The following is a 16,300-nucleotide window of genomic DNA, read 5'->3' as shown; positions in this document are numbered from 1 at the left end:
GAGAGAGAAGGGAGAGAGAGAGAGGAGGAGAGAGAGAGAGAGAGAGATGAGAGATAGAGTGAGAGAAAAGAGAGAAAGAGGAGAGAGCAACAGACAGACAGACAGACAGACACTACACACACACACACCACCACAACACACACACACCACACAGCAGGCACACACAGCTCGGTGGGACCACACACTAGAGAGAGAAGAGAGAGAGAGAGAGGAGAGGAGAGAAGAGAGAGAGAGAGAGAGAGAGAAGAGAGGATGAGAGAGAGAGGAGAGAGAGAGAGAGACGAGAGAGAGGAGATAGAGATAGAATAAGAAGAGGAAATAGAGAGAGAGAGAGATAGAGAGAGAAAGAGAGAAAGACACAGAGAGAAGAGAGAGAGAGAGAGAGAGAGAGAGAGAGAGAGAAAGAGAGACAGCGATAGAGAGAGAGAGAGAGAAAGAGGAAGAGAGAGAGAGAAAGAGAGAAAGAGAGACCCAGAAGGAGAGAGCGCTAGAGGAGAGATGGGGGAGAGAGAGGGATCAAAGGGGGAGAAAGGGGAAAGTGGAATGGAAGATCGAGAAAATATGGGATGGGGCAGAGAGTCATGAGGAGAGAGTGATAAAGCAAAGAAAAACTAAAGAAGGATTGTACTCATTGCATGCGTGACGTCACGCACATGCACAATTACTAAATGCATTACCATATATAATCGCCGTCCACATGCATATATTATAAGGCGTGCCTCGAAGCTGGAATTACGTGCAAAGACCATCGAAATGCCACTTAACATACTTTGTTTCTTAATTTGATTTCAAACAGATGCATGGATCATCATCATAAATTTATTATCACAGCCGTCTGATCTGTATGGCGTATGAGGTGGCTCGCTGGATTAGGCCGCTGGCGGGAAATAATATTATGATTAGTTATTGGCGTGATTTAGAACGCCGTTCTGAGTATTTGCGTTTAGCGTTAAGCAGACGGGCTCATCTATCCTTTGTCGAAGCAGCTTTCCCGCGGTCTAATCCCGCTGCTCGTCTGTAATCGTCTAAAACGCGTTACGAAAGCCGTGCAACTCGCTCGGCACGCAGTATAGCGGCGTAGGCGGCGGCGGCGGCTGCCGGGAGTTTGGGTTCGTTGATTGACAGCTGACTTATGGGCCGGTCATGTTTACCCGTGCCTGAGCGGATTACTCCTCACGAGCGTGCGGAAGGCTAGCCGCTACACCAGTGGCGTAGCCAGGATTTTTTTAACAGGGGGGCCAAAAACAGCGAACAGCGCAAACTAGTGGATGACTTAATATTTTAATGGTTCCTTCGTCTCAATCTCCACACCCTACGCTCCCCCACCTCTCAGCTCTGCAATCTTTGTTTTGGGCGCCATGCGAAAAGGCGACATTTTTGTTAGTTGTTCTATGCTCCCAAGATATGTAACTGTTCAGTGGCGGATCCAGGATTCCAAGGAGACGGTGAAAAACAGGCGGTGGGGTATGGGGGTCCTTCCCCAGAACATTTTGAATATGTAGATCGCAGGAGATGGTATTTGAGGCACTTTTGAGTACATGTTCAGCCTTCATTCTGACTACGACAATTCTCTTTTTAGTAGAACCATTCTTATTTTCTTATTTTTTTAACTTTTGGATTAACAGGGGGGGGCATGGCCCCCTTTGACCCCCCTAACTACGCCACTGCTGCCCAGTCGTGGGTATGCCTGGCGGCCTGCCCGAGACTGGCGATGTGCGGAGAATCTATGAGCGGATAAGCCTTGAATTTGTAAGAAAATACGGCGGACGCACGACCGTAATACAGACTTACAAGATTTTATACGAGGGGCAGGTGGTGGTGGGGGGGGGTAGCGGAGATTGGCGGAGGTGGGTGGGTGGGTGGGGGGGGGGGGTGATTTGTTCACGTGCTGCCGTCCGTTGCGAGTGTTTTCGCAACCAAGAGGAATGCGTGTAGTTAGAATGAGTATGGTTTTTAATAGAGAGCTTTTTCGGCTGTGAGGGAGGGAACGCGTGGGGGACGCGTAATGAGAAGGGAAGGAGGCGAGCGGGGGAAGGACGTACGGCGCGCTCGAGTCAAATATTAGCGAAGTCGATCGCTTATGCTCTCCTCGCTCGCTGCAACATCAGGAGTAAGACAAGACCACAACACGTAATTTGTATGAGCTACCTCTGGTAATACTCGCTCACGCAATACTCACACTCGCGCCATAGTATAACTCCACTAGTGCTACACTAACTAATTATTTTGAGGGCGGAGTTACCGCGTGTCTTTACCGAGCCTATGAAGGTTACAGCATGCATGTATCTATGCAACGTCGCGCGCGTGACGTCACTGCGGAGCGCGATCTATATAGAGTGATTAAATTTACCAGCCTGCCGTTACATAATTTAATAATTGTTTTAATTATGTGTGAATAATATAAAACGTTTTTCATATTCTCCGTATTCTAATGTATATTGTAAATATAGAGTAAGGGGGATGACTCGTCTTATTTGGTATTTTAATGTAGTATTTTCAGACCATGGACCAGCTATGGTGAGTTTGCGTGGATCTACTCACGCTGTAGAATCCTATATGAATTGTGCGAGCCGATACAAGTAAGTGAAGCGTATGTGCAAGTAAGTAGGAGCAGTGTGATCTATAATAAATAATAGAGACTGCGCGCGAAATATTTTAACGATTTATCAAATAGTGCGGCTCATGTGCAAAATAATTTGAACTTCAAAGGGATATCGTCACGCCGCATAACACGTACGTCCATAATTTGAAATTAAACAGTCTGCGGATGAACCGGTTTACACATATACTACGCCTCCATTGTACCATTCATCCGCGTATATATAAAATACATGCCAAATATGTAAAACAAAAAAACAAACCGATGGAACCGCAATATAAAATTGATGATAATAGAAGATATAACGAGACCGTATAACATCACACAAACTTAAAGTTTCAATGAACGCAAGTAAGCGTTAAAATAATAAAACTCGTATTATTATATTACTTCGCGAGGGTTTTTCAGTATGGCTCTTGGATTTATCAAACAGTATATGCTTTAGAATGTGTGTTATGACGAATTTCAAACAGATATGCGATCGTGTAAGTTAATGCAAATAGAGAGTAATGGCTATGTAGCGTGCGTATCGGTATAACGATTTACACACATAGATCAAAGCCGCCACTGCTAACATGTATCAAGCAGTTGCACAGCCGTTGCTAGAGGTACAGTTTATGCACAAAAGGCGTAGGAAGGACGCCATTGTAGCGGTTCCAGAGGTGCGTAACAAAGGAAGCGGTGTATATTTTTGGTTAACACTTGCAGGCCAAATATTGTGGCTTTTAACCCCATCATTGTTACGGGTTTCGCCGCACGCCAAGCGAGAGGGTAATGGCCAACAAATACATGCAGAGGGAAATAATTTTATTTGCTTTGCCGCGAGAAAGTGTTGTGACAACAGTCCGACCTGAATTTGAAACGAAATGTAAAAGTAGTTTTCAACAATAAACGTATATATGCCCTGCTTGCACACGCGCTGCGAGATTCTACCCTCCGTACAGAAACCGCGGGGACCGGCACAGAAAATAATCGTTATGCCGATATTAAAAAAATATTATGTCTCAACCGTCCGCCCGTTTCGAGGCAACGTCGGATACATATACAGCGCTGACTTGCTACGAAAAGGAGATATGCCAGAAAAGTGCCCACGCGTTTTAGGCAATGCGCTGTCGGCACGGCTGATGGCGGGGCAGTAACAGCCTAACAGGTTTTGTGCTGACGCGTGGCATTATATATTCCCGCGCTCGCTGGGGTCGATAATAGACTTAACAACATAATTGCAACAATGTGTCACAATGTGTAATCAGCGGGTCCCCTACTCACCACCACGGCCCAACCAACGTGGCTTCTTGGCTGAGTCTCAAAGGAATTACAAATTACACATTTCAAATACAATTTGTAACAGTTTACAGTTCGTTCTTTTCTGGCTGTAATGGTAGCCCGCTGATTTTCGCTAGGAAATTCCTAACAAACAATTATATATATATATATATATATATATATGCACACACCTGCCCACAGACGCATACACGCACACATCCAGGTTATATTGGTTTGAATACATTACAAAAATTATTACATAATATACAAAGCAAATATCAAGAAATGCATCTGTATGTATAAAAATTAAGAATGAATAAATACATACTAACAAGGGTTAATAATGTATTAACCCCTGATACTAAAACGACATACGACATACTATAACGGCATAGTACACACGCTTTTATGGCCGGATATAAATGATAGTATTATTTTTATTTTTATTTTTATTTTTATTTTTATTTTGAACAGAAGGAAGGAAAGCGGGAACGACGAGCTGTTTCATAAGTTTTGCATATGATCCACATTAAAACACACGTCTAAGTCGGCACACAAATGTTAATAACTTTAATGATAGGCAAATGCCGAAACATTCGTAGCTAATTACGTGAATAAATATTTTTGTTGACCATTCGATAGAATTATATAATGTTTTTGATGACACCATATAATGTTTTTGCACCACGTGAACGGTTATCCAGTGAAATTTTTTTTATCTACAGCGCTACTAAATTGATTATTTACCTATCGAAGTCGCACGCGCGGATATTGAAATTTGCACAATCGTAATCACATTTTGCAGATCGGTGGGTTATACCGTAGCTATATATGTGCGTTGACGCCGCACTTCATGATCCGTGGTAACGTCTTATAGAATGCCTCGCACGATCGGCGCGGTTTTACCCTAGCTATCATAGCGCTCCCCGTCTCGCTACCAGCCACTGTACACAACGTGCACATGTGTCGTGTGTTTATCGATGCTTCCACTCTACGGGAGAATTCTTGTCAGCGCGAGTATAGGTAGATACAGGTGTGGAAACCGTCGCCAGGCGCTCGCATGACAATTGTAGGCACGATATGCGGACAACATCTTTTCAAACGTCGGGCGGCGCGCTCCGGGGAAAACAGTTTTCTAATTATTTATATCCGTTGCACACTCATTGTGTTTACTCACGGCGGAGAACTCGCGGCCAATTTTCGGAGGGGAAATAGCAGCAATGTTTTCACACACGCGCTCGCATGTCTTTTTATGCGCGCAACAAAAGGCGAGCAGATACGCGTGGGCTCCGACATCACCCAATCCACCACAACACCCGCTACAATGACAATTGCCGCTCGATTATGAGTTCCGGAATTTAATACCAAATAGAGTCAAAAAATGGTCGGCCAATCATTGGCGTTGAATGAGCGGCATCTCTTGTTTGCAGACAAATGTGCGACTAGCTAATGCGCCAGCCAAAGATTGACGATGCGGAGCCCTGTTGAAGCGAACTCCCATTACATATTACACGTCTCTTGCGAGTAACGGACACGAGCCACAAAGTTTTTTGATTCCCAGACGTATAAATATCACGCGATTAGAACAGCGCGTAAGCGAAACTTTTACGCATGTTTCATTCGCTACACAGGTATCTTACGTGGCATGAATCTTTATTCGTAACCAAATCTTGAGTATAGAAGATTGACGAAAACGTTGATTTATATCCGTCAATTTATGGTATTTTAGTTATATCGAGACAAATTTTGCGTCCTTGATTCTTTGATGCTATGCCAATAATACTAAATGTGCTAAAACCTACTAAATTAATTCGCATACGCACGCACGCACGCACGCACACACGCACGCACGTACGTATACACACGTGGAGGTGTGCATATGCATATACATGCGTGCGTGCGTGCATGCGTCCGTCCGTCAATCTGTTAATTCATCTGTCCGTACACTCGCGTGTGATGTGGAAACCAAGCAGTGCTCACGATGAAAGTCATCAAGAGTAGCCCATATGCACGGCTAAATTGCAGCCTATCAAACGGTGGCGAAATCAATCAGGTTTAAGTGCAATCGTGCTATACTTCACGCCCATGAATTCTTCATCGTACAACGTCACCCAAAAACGACTGCACGTCTCCTTCAGATTAATAATTTCTACACGGCGGCATGTGTGTCCCGCCACTTTTAGGGTGGCTAAAAGCCGATTCCTATATTATATTAAACAGACATGTACTTTCGCGATCGATCGGCGATCACATCTGAATGTTTACACACGAAAAGGCAATTTTCACTCATTCAAAATTCTCGTTCGCCATTTAGTGCCAGTAAATAGTGTATTAGACCAGCTCTCGCAGCAACATACACCCAACTCTTTTTTCTCCGTACGCGAATAACGGTAGCGGCAGAGTTCTAACGTTCGACGCGGCGACAGTAAATCAATTTGGCCAGGAATGACAGGGAGATGATGTCCGCTAACCGATATGTCTTCAGAATGCAGAGTAAATTGTAATTATTCTTGCTTTATTCCCACCAACAAAACGCAAACGCGGACTTCGGTATGCTCCCGGCCATTCCGTTTCCTGCCACTACGCCCCCTATCACCAAGGATATCACCCACCTTGCTCATCACCTACCTTGCTCATCACCTGCCTTGCTCATCACCTACCTTGCTCATCACCTACCTTGCTCATCACCTACCTTGCTCATCACTCACCTTGCTCATCACCTACCTTGCTCATCACCTACCTTGCTCATCACCTACCTTGCTCATCACCTACCTTGCTCATCACCTACCTTGCTCATCACCTGCCTTGCTCATCACTTACCTAGCTCATCACCTACCTTGCTCATCACCTACCTTGCTCATCACCTGCCTTGCTCATCACCTACCTAGCTCATCATCTACCTTGCTCATCACCCACCTTGCTCATCACCTACCTTGCTCATCACCTACCTTGCTCATCACCTACCTTGCTCATCACCTACCTTGCTCATCACCTACCTAGCTCATCAACTACCTTGCTCATCATCTACCTTGCTCATCACCTAGCTTGCTCATCACCTATCTTGTTCATCACCTACCTAGCTCATCACCTACCTAGCTCATCATCCACCTTGCTCATCACCTACCTTGATTATCTTCACGTAAGTGATAAAAATTTGAATAAAGATTTCGGTATTGCGATAAATTTTTATGACAAATCGTAGCTGCTACCTATGTAGTCCTTCGCGCCTTAACGGGAGCTCCTGTTGCAGAGCCTGGGGATACACAGGTAAAGCTATACAAATCGTAGATGAGATATCATTATATACTATATCATAATACTATATACTATATATAAATACTATACTATATATAAATACTATACTATATATACTATATATATATATGTATATATATATACTATACTCATAATCATATACTATATCATAATACTATTATAGTAGCTTTGAACCCGAGGGCACTTTTATGAAAATAATAATAACGCTCGTTTTGAAGGAAACGATACGATTAACAGTAATGTTATGATATGATAAAAAGTGTGACGTATACGCTAGCGCACTATGTAAGCTGGTATGGCAGTCGTCGTTGAGCACGGTGACGTACGATTGCCCACGAACGCACGTCCCGTTAAAAATCTCCGAATTTTCCCGATTCTTAAAATTATTATATATTTAGTAATTCACCGCGTAATCCAAATTTAAAATAAAGTGGTTTGGTGCGAGGGGCGAGTGCGCTGTATGTATGTGGTGCGCGTTGTGCGCGCGCCGGGAGGAGTACTGGTGAACGAGCGCGCCTGCCGTCCGCAATATTTTACGTCTGTCAACAAGCTACGTTTACGTAGGCTAGATGCCGTTTGCACACGTTTCGCAGGCGCGTGATTAGAAACCACAGCCTCCCGTTCGCTGGCTGTTTCGATCTTTCGCCGGGTAATTAGCATACAACAAAGAATTATTTAGTGTTATTATTAATAGAGTAGCTTTGAATGCCGGCCCTTGTGTACGCAGCAGTCGTTTAATCCTACACTAGTGCGTGACTGGAGAAAATTATATCAACACTTACTTGCTAACGTTATTACTTATAGCCGACGGAGAAAAAGCGTCGCTACCCAATAAGATAATAGACCGAGGGTGCGTATGTTCAGGTTTGTGTGCGAAAGATTAAAACTAGAATTGATATAATCGAAAGAATGGCAGAAAAAGTAAAATAAACTTAATAGATATTGATTACAGCAAGGTGTTCTGATAGCATCTGCATGATGCGTGCATGCAGGTAAACAAACCCGTCGCACAATAATTAACACACGATCACGAAACCGGCGACGATTATTTGCCAGTCATCGAACACGATTAAATTCGCCTACACACACACACACACACACACACACACACACACACACACACACACACACACACACACACACACACACACACACACACACACACACACACACACACACACACACACACACACACACACACCGAAACATGTTATCGTAATACACGATGTAATAACGCCTCACGACAAACCCCGTGTTCGCATCTATTTTTATAGAAAAAATAATGAACACTAAAGAGATGATACTAAAGTACATACATTCGCCTCACGCGAGTGTAGGCTCAGCGAGGGCGGAGTCCGCGATAAAGGAGCTTTCCTTCACATATCGTTGTCTTTGGAGAGCCGCTTGCTTGACCTCAGGACACAACTCTTTGAAATCCATTTTCCCGCGCTACGGGGGAGGGTAAGCGCGCGGTGGGAGGGGGTAGGTTTGTTGTCGAGCTCTAAGATTACGCACTCTACCGAAAAAATGCCATAGCTTTCTCGCTCGGTTTGAATAGGAAAGTGCGAAGAGTGTATATGAAGCCAGTTGCGGTACGGCATTACCTTTGAAGTCTCCGGCGCACGTAACGGCATCCGAGTGGACATAGCGTCGCACAGGCGGCTAATGCAACTTTTCCGATTAAAGCCGGATAGCCTTTTAATTCATTATTTCCCGCAGAAACGAATGCCAACAGTATTATTTACGCGTTGTCGCTTTGTGCTACTTAGCACCTTTTAATGTCGCTGCAACTTCACAACGGCGCGGGCGAACTCCTTATAGCCAAGTACATCAAAGGCGGCATGTTTTTGCATAGTCGGTGCCACGCTCTATCTCGGCTCTATAAGAGTAGCGGGTGAAGAAGCTACAGAGCTGTTAGCCATGCCTGCGCGCGTGCCTAGCAGCAGCGGTAAGTGTATAGAGTGGATACACGAGCAGGCGCATACGTATTATCACACCTCAGCGATTCATATAGCAAGGCGAGCGCATATATACATACATGCGTGTGTGTGTGTGTTTCCGTGCATGTATGTCTCTTGAGCGTGAGTGAGTGTTGTGCGGATATGTATGGGCGTGTGTGTGTGCGTGCGTGCGCTTGTGCGCGCGCGACGACACCAAAATTGCGAGCCGAGAACGGAAACATTAACACCTGCCTTTTAACGAGTTCTCCTCAATTATTAATCCTTGTCAATTAAAACCTGCGCCTATCATGACGACATTTGGCCACGTGATGCACTTTGTGTCGGTACAGTGCTTTGTTCTGTGAAATCGATGCGACAAAAGCACATGTTCTATCTATAAAAAGATTCACTGTGCAAAATCTGTAACATGAATAACGTAACCGCGCATTCCTTTATCTATATGCAACGTAGAACGTCGTATTTCCTTTACACTGATAGCAGACTGCATATACTATCAATGTAGTATTTAAAACGCACTCCCTATATTTTTACCGGTAGTGAACGTGATGCGCGTAAAACTGGTAACATAACTTGCATCCGTCAAGATGGTTGAATGGTTTGAAACATAAATTTTTGCATTAAAAGGTTTATTTTGCATGTTGCTACTGTGTTGCATGCTTTTAAGCTTAAATGTAATGTCAGGCGTATGATTGGCGGCGTGTCACTTTTCTAAAGAAGAGTAAATTCAGCCTAAAACGAGACGACTGTCATTTAAATTTCCTTATTGTGTAACCTAGCTATTTTCCACATGTCTAACTTAATATTTCTAAAAATGGTTATACATTTCTCTCATGTGGTATGCAGCCGAATCAGCGCTTGATATAAAATCGAAGACAGTTAATATTTGATAAAATCTCGCAAAGGCTCCAATAATGGGGTTTCGTATACAGCTTTAATTTGTCCTCGTCTTGCAGTAATAATCCGGGAAGAGGATTTACGTATTCATCGAGTAAACTATTGATTGGATAATCGATGCAATCGGAGCAAAAAAGTGCGAAAGTAGATTGAATGTACGTAAATGATGCAGAATCGGAATTTAAGTGTTGTGAATATATTATAAAATACATCGATCTTATATGTAGCAACCATCTCATTCCTCTATCCCGCTCTCTTGATCGCTCTCTCTCTCCCTCTCTCTTTCTTCCAGTCTCTTATTCAAGTACAATATTCATTCTTATACGTTCGAATATATAACTGATGATATTCGTTTTGCTGATGTTTGATCGAATTAATCTCTAGATATCCGTGCATGTCTGGCCAAATATACCCAATAGCGAGCGGTCAGCGCTCATTGCTATATTCAAGCATATATAGGAGAGCGGGCGCATACACGGCCGGATGCACGATCACTACATGGCACGAAATAAAAACACACACACACACACACACACTCACACACACACACACAAGCAGCTCGCGCCTGTACTGCACGAGGCTGTCGGCAGTAAAGTCACCGTGAGCGATCACATGCACTGCGAGCGCTATGGTGGCGAGTCGTGCAACAGATGTGGTAGTGAGTATAGGTAGGGAGCCTGAGCGGGAGAGCGAACAATTGTAAGGAACAGACGGTCAGTTGCATTCAGACGCCGTCATTAAGCCGTCACGGGGGCCGGCGGCCGCATTGTCCCACTGCGCGTGCTCAAGGCCCTATTTGCCTTGTCAGCCGACAATGAAAGCTACATAATATCATTTTTCTGACATAACTGAAACACAAAACGAAACATATGATTTGCTTGTGGTCTGAAGTGGCTTTGCGCGAAATTGCCGACTGAGTCGGGCCACGTCGGGGAGCGATACCCTGGTTGCTTTTCGGGTCGCAGGCAAAAACGAGTACACGGGAGTCAACGTGGACGCGGTGTCAGGGAGATGACGCGTAGTAGGGTGCGGAGACTTTTGCCCTCGCTTGATGAGTCCGCCCAGATAAATAACGTACGCCACTTGTAGGCTTGCGACAGCTGTAGAAAATTTGCAAGTGAATGCGAGCGCGCGGTAAGAGGCCGACAACCTCTTTACAAAGTCACAGAGATTTCATTATTGTGACAAATGATCAGTTAAACAGTGATTCTGAAGGAGACGCTTGGAAGTTGAATTCGAACGCATGACTCACTACATGCGTGCGGAGAGTGTTATTCAAATGTATTATAAACTCGATGTATATACAGGCATCATCATCGCACAAGCGCGATAGGACCGTACGCATATGATAATACTTTTATCCGCCCGTGTTATATATATATATATATATATATGTGTGTGTGTGTGTGTGTGTGTGTGTGTGTGTGTGTGTGTGTGTGTGTGTGTGTGTGTGTGTGTGTTGTGTTGTGTCGTGTTGTGTGTGTGTGTAGTGTGTGTGGTGTGTGTGTGTGTGTGTGTGTATATATATATTTACCTTCCCGTGTGATATTGCGTTACTTTACCGTGTGATATTACCGTTATCTTTCCGTGTGATATTGTGTTACTTTACCGTGTGATATTACCGTTACCTTCCCGTGTGATATTGCGTTACTTTACCGTGTGATATTACCGTTACCTTCCCGTGTGATATTGTCGTTACTTTACCGTGTGATATTGTCGTTACCTTCCCGTGTGATATTGCATTACTTTACCGTGTGTTATTACCGTTACATTCCCATGTAGTATAAATCACTTTTACTTCCGTTAATATAATGATGACGACGATGATGATCATGCTGATGATGTTGATAATGCTGCTGCTTCTGCTTCTGCTGCTGCTGTTTCTGCTGTTTCTGCTGTTTCTGCTGCTACGGCTGTTGCTGCTACTGCTGCTGCTGCTGCTGCTGCTGACTATGATGACGATGAATGACAACAACGACAACCATACAGGCTAATGTCATCAGCCTTATGTTGTCTTTCCTGTTTTGCGGTGACTCGGAACAAGGTGTATCGTTCGTTGCCCGTGCGGGGAGGTACCATCTCGCGCTATCGTATTGAGATATCTGATATCAGAGGCACATTCACATGAGCATGTAAACCCGTGTTATGTTAGGATTTATTTGCTTTTGATAAAAACCATTTTTATTACAATATATACGTTCTTGCTCCCGTACGTACATACACACCAAGAGTAGACAATAACACATGTGTTATTATCTACTCTTGATACACACGTATATGCGTCCCTACTAAATAGTGTACGAATGCCTTTTGATGCTAGCATAGAGTTATAAAGTTTGCAATGAATATTACTCAATTTTCTCAAACTCACGTGTCTATATTTTGCACGTTTCATGCCTAGCTCGGTCGTGTTGTAGAGATTTAGCTCCAGTTACGTCGCGTGCTGGTTTGTGATTACCCCGTTACGGCTGCGAGATTAATTAACAAGATTAAACAATGATTAAAGCACCTGCAATGTGTGTGCGCGTTCAACGCGTCTCCTGTTGCCCGATGTTGAGCTGCCGCGGGGTAACCGGCCGATAAATGGGAGATGCCGGGAAATGTCGGGAATTCACTACTCGCGCATGCCATCAAAGCTAGCGGCGTCGTGTCGTGTCGAAGATAAAGGAGCGTTTATTACGCGGACGATCGTGCTCGTGTGTGCGCTTACTCCCAGATTACGACGCCCTGAGTAGCGACGCGCGGCCAGTGAGTGCGCGCGGTTGTGTTCGCGGTCGAGAGTTCTTTTTCCCGTCGACTCGTTTTCTTTGTGCGTCGGCCCGCGGTCGCTCGAAACACGAGAGGGTAGCTCACGCGGCGCGGAAATTAACTGTTCCTTATATCGTTTGTAGCATTGCCGGCGTTAAATATTGTCGTATTGCAGCCTGATCGGGCAGCAATGGGCTGATCGCGACGGCCATATTGTCGAACAATTGAATTCGCGGTGATTTATTACGTGCGCCGTCAACATTCGCCGCCGAAAATCCGCCAAGCTAGCTGAATCTCTCCGCTGGATTTACTCCCTCTTTCGATATTATATACCGCGCGCATGCATAACATTGTTTATAGCCGCCATCGGTGATATTCATCGAAGGTTTCATTCGGATCGCGTTCGATCTCTGACCTAGGATGATTAATATCTATTTTGTTTAAGCTGTATTTACGAAAACCACGATGAGACGAGTAAAACTCTCCCAAGGCGGGAAACGGTTAAAGTCGTCCTTTTTTCAATCACTTCCCTGTTCCATTGATTCTTCAAAGGAAATGCCCCGCACAATGCGTTACACCAAGAGCACAAACCATTATACATTCTTACCATAACCGTTTATATGCTCTTGCTTATAGATAACCGATAAACGACATACCCCCATAATACGTGCACGCAAGATCCCCGAGATTTGCTGAAATGTGAAAGCGGTGAAGGGTTAACGTTACCAAATGGAAGAGCCGATAGGATAGCGTGATACAGCTAAAGTGCTGGCGCGCGGCCCCCTCTTGGCTGTTTGGCTGCAGTCCGCGACCAAGTACCTGTAACTAATTCGGCTCGAGCTCAATTGAGGGTGAAATGATGACTTGATAATGTGTCAAGACGCAGTGGACGATGATGATGTATGCTTAATGTTTTCTCGGCGCAGCTCTAAACTGAGCGCCGCGGTGTAATGCGGCGTTGAATATATCCGCAGCTGTGTGCGGTTGATTACCAACTTATTCCGCATTTAATTCAATTTCATTAATTCAAGCATGCGAGGGAAACCGTCTACGCAACTCAATCACGATCTACAAGCGCGTACTGACTTTTTAACTCGCGTCGTAGCGCGCCTGTCGTGTAGGTAGACGGCAAGATTCATTACGTACGTGCGCTGTGGAGGCGATCATGAATACGTTAATCAAGTATGTAATGAGAGCCGGCTTGAATGTCAAAGTGCCAGTGAAAATGAATTTAATGTGCGTGCGTGCTTGCGTGGATGCGCGCTGATGCGTGCTTGTATGTGAGAGCGCGCGTGACTGTGTTCGGATATGTGCGTGCGTCTGTGCGCTCGTGTTGTGTATCTGCGTGCGCGTGCGCGTGCGTGAGTGCGTTCGTGAGTGTAAGCGTCTGTGTGCCTGGTCTGTTAATGCTTCTGTCAGTATTTGTCTACGCTTTTTTTTGTCTATGCTTTAATGTCTGTGCATGCCTATTATACCTAGTGCATTCGCCCCGGACAATACCGCTGACAAGTAAATGCACCCATCGAACTCCATATACGAAACCATTGTTAATTGAGTTGTTAACGCTATAAATTTCTCTCGATGTCATCTAGTAAGCGTTTTGTATGCCGACCGCACGCATGCCTCGCCGCAGTTCAAGCAGCGTTGCAATTAATATTAATTGAGCTTACTTAATTGATATTGATAGATAACGGCATCAAGCGATGCGCGTGGATGAGATCATGTAAAAGATGCCGACGTGCTAAACTGATAGCATAGAACTATGCATTAGAACCGGTAAACGATAACAGCAACACACATCAGTATACTCATAACACATTTTTTATTATTAAAGAAGCACGGTGGATACAGGTTCGTTCATCAGAAGCAAGCATACGAGAGTAACTCGTACACAGAAAGAGAAAGTGACAGAGAGAGAGAGATAGAGACAGAGAGAGAGAGGGAGGGGGGAGGAGGAAAGAGAAAGAGAGAGAGAGTGACAGAGAGAAAGAGAGAGAGAGAGAGAGAGAGAGAGAGAGAGAGAGAGAGAGAGGGGGGAAGGGGTGCGGAGAGAAAACACGAACACAATAATTACTGTCTATATAATAATTGCATTCCTCGCCCATCATCGTGGGGGGGGGGGGGGGTTAAGTGGCCGGTTGGAATACGGATAAAATCATGAACAGCGTTTACATGATTTAGAAATCATTTCAGCGGTTGTCATGCTCAGTATGTCGACCTAGTAACGAAAATCTAGAAATGCATATGACGTATCAGACATTTAATTAAAATGTACGAATAATGATTATCGATGAACGAAAACTCCGTATTATCATAATAAAGAATACTGGGAGATCATAATAATACAGAGAGCATAGTGCAACGCAATTCGGTGGCCCTTACCAACAAGGTTATATTGTTTATATATATATATATATATATATTATATATATAATAACACCACGCTCCAAAGAGCGTGAGTCCTTCCATGGCAAGAATATATGAAATAATCGGTTAGGTAACACGTGTTGTCGGAAATGTCGTCATTGCCGACGTTGGCCGCTGCAACAGAGAGCAAGGTACATTTAACGATGATGAAAGCGGCAATTCGGATACCTACATTGAGATAGCCTTGTAGCGCTAGACAGTCGTACATTTAGTGGCTGTAACACAATCCAAGACAACATTTCCAAGACCTACCTAATATCAAAGGGGAAGCCAGGAACATGTTGGTTAAATATTATTTTACGACAGTAAAATTTTGACGTTCATGCGATCATCTAAACTCGTAGTCGTTTCACTATCCGAGCGCTCCGTGCCGTAACAATAACGAAGTTTTACGGTTTTGTTGTATAATTCTATTGAAGCACAGTATGACGTCACACGTGATTGGTAAATACGGCTCGAACGCATTTAAAACGCGATTCCAATGTAATTACACAATAATATATTAAACAGGAACACCTCATATAAAATACTAGTCAGCAAAATTTCGCTGCTTCCCTACGGCTGCATATTTATAAATGTATTAGTAATTTACGTGGGTAATTTCATTTGAGCTTGAATGAATAGGTTGAATAATAACATATACCTTTGCATGACATAATTTACCTGTACAAATAACAGGCTGTGAGCAGCACTGTGTTAAATGCCGTATGAAAACCAAATCTGCGTTTTCTGATGAAACCCATAGAGGAGTATTGAGCACGATTGTATAATTTGTTTGTTAGAAAAACAAGACAATTATGCCTCAACAACGCCACGCGAAGATTGGAAATGAGAACGAACAGTTGCGTTTGAAATGTGCAAAGGCATTTTCGGATTAGCTGTAGTTTAATTATCGCAGTATATAGTAGCTCGATAAAGCGTATTGACATCTGCGTCATACATTTCCCACATTTTTAACGTTTTGAAGCCCGATTCGAACATATCGCTACACACACGCCAATTACATACGTGAAAGAGAACACGCCAGATGCGCCAGGCGTTGCAATCGCAGGCTGGTAAGTGAATGATTTCTGGTCAAAATTAGCAAATTCAAATACCTATATCCCGTACGTCATTCTCAGATGTGCTGGCG

At 44.0% G+C, this 16,300-nt stretch overlaps 1 protein-coding gene across 1 annotated transcript in view; it reads right to left on the bottom strand.

Moving 5' to 3' along the window:
- LOC106808002 (PC4 and SFRS1-interacting protein-like) overlaps positions 1-5,948 on the bottom strand; it is a 23,553-nt gene extending 17,605 nt beyond the window's left edge. The window contains exons 1-2 of the mRNA XM_014810566.1: positions 5,944-5,948; positions 4,992-4,997 (exon numbers count right to left, since the gene is read on the bottom strand). The gene's annotated coding sequence lies outside the window, so the exon portion shown is untranslated. The remainder of the gene's footprint in view (positions 1-4,991; positions 4,998-5,943) is intronic.
- Between the last annotated feature and the right edge of the window lie 10,352 nt (positions 5,949-16,300).

Source organism: Priapulus caudatus, unplaced genomic scaffold, assembly GCF_000485595.1.
Source record: "Priapulus caudatus unplaced genomic scaffold, Priapulus_caudatus-5.0.1 Scaffold12, whole genome shotgun sequence".
Taxonomy (NCBI): Eukaryota; Metazoa; Priapulida; class Priapulimorpha; order Priapulimorphida; family Priapulidae; genus Priapulus; species Priapulus caudatus.
Note: the sequence above shows the minus strand (reverse complement) of the source record. Positions and strands in the feature narration are given on the sequence as shown.